At 38.2% G+C, this 1,660-nt stretch overlaps 1 pseudogene; it reads right to left on the bottom strand.

The window, feature by feature from the left end:
• Positions 1 to 502: 502 nt before the first annotated feature.
• LOC116635380 lies at positions 503 to 1,341 on the bottom strand (annotated as a pseudogene).
• Positions 1,342 to 1,660: the final 319 nt, after the last annotated feature.

Genomic DNA, 1,660 nt, shown 5'->3' with positions numbered 1-1,660 from the left:
ATGTCTAATGGCACATTCCTACATATTGTTTAAAATTTTATTTTCATTACAAAACTAAGAACAGGATGCATTTCAAATTGGCTATGTGGTTGAATTATTACCCTTTGCTTTTGACTGGATGATGAAAAGCCAGTCCTCTTGCAGATAAACAATAATTAAATGTGCTGATGGAAGATCTTTCACTGAAAGCCATTTCTTGTTCTTCATGAAAATGAGACTTGGGGATCATTTGTTTAGGTTGCTAGTATTTGAACTCATCTGAGATTGACAAAGATTCCTTAACTAAACTCTACTCAGGTTCCTTTGAACTCTTTTATATAGGACCTGATCTTTTTTTTTTTTTTTTTAATTTTAATCCCAGTATAGTTAATATACAGTGTTATATTAGATTCAGGTGTACAATATGGTAATTCAGCAACTCCATATATTACTCAGTATTTATCAAGATAACTATACTTTTTTTTAATGTATCAGTTTTTTAATTAGGTTTTTTGTAAGGAATTTAGAACACCAATTTGTGAGGGTAAACTCCATTTGTGAGAGAAAACAGAGTGGAGGTAGCCCTGAAGCCGAGGAACAGCTTTGAGTTTTGGCAGAATTTGCAAGTCCACAGCTTCCTGATCAACCTGGCGCTACTCTGTAATCTCATATTTCTCTTTGACCGTGTCAAAGATCTCACCTTCCTGGTGTCTGGGTTTACACAGCTTCTTCTTGAGATGTTTGGGGATTTTCACACTGCTAATATCAATTTTGGTGGAAGTGGCAATGACAGATTTCTAGTGTGTTCTACGCAGAGGCACTCGATCGAGGGCCAGAGGTCCAGTCACGGGTAGCAAGGCACTGCTCGGTTGCTTCAGGAAAACCACCCTCTTGCCTTTGTGGTGCCCAGTGAGGATGATCAGAATGGTCTCAGGGGTGATGCTAGCTCAAAATTTTCTCACATGCTGACTGAAAGGTTGTTGCTGTGGCTCAGCAGCTTTTGAGGCACATCTTCAGTAGGATAATACCTAGGCATTTTGCGAAGTTTAAACGTACCAGCATTCTTGTCACCAGGTGGTTTTGTGACGGTATCAAGAACCTTCTCCTTCTTTTTCTTTTCAATCCTGGATTTAACTGCTGAATACGTCTTTTGTACATGGTCTTTCTTGACTACATAGCCAATCATAACCAACAGGAATATTTGCCAATTCCTCTGATTAGGACAGGATTTCAGCTACGGTAGGGCTTCCCCTTTAGCATTTTAGCTTTGAGGTAACCCTTCTTAACCTTGCCACCAGCATCAGCCTTCTTGGCTTCAGGTTTCTTCTTATTATCCAGCTTTTCAGGTTTTTCACCCACCATCTTACAAGATGGGAAATAGAACTCAAAATAACTGTACTCTTACTCCCCTTCATTTATTTCATCCATCCCCCTACCCACCTCCCCTTTGGTAACCATCAGTAGTTTGTTCTCTATAGTTAAGAGTCTGTTTTTTGGTTTTCCTGTTTTTTTTTCCTTTTGTTTGTTTTGTTTCTTAAATTCCACATATGAGTGAAATCATGTATTTGTCTTTTTCTGACTGACTTATTTCGCTTTGCATTATATTCTCTAGCTCCATCCATGTTGTTGCAAATGGCAAGATTTCATTGTTTTTTTATGGCTGAATAATATTCCAGTGTGT

This window comes from Phoca vitulina, unplaced genomic scaffold (genome assembly GCF_004348235.1).
Source record: "Phoca vitulina isolate PV1807 unplaced genomic scaffold, GSC_HSeal_1.0 scaffold11, whole genome shotgun sequence".
NCBI lineage: Eukaryota > Metazoa > Chordata > Mammalia > Carnivora > Phocidae > Phoca > Phoca vitulina.
Note: the sequence above shows the minus strand (reverse complement) of the source record. Positions and strands in the feature narration are given on the sequence as shown.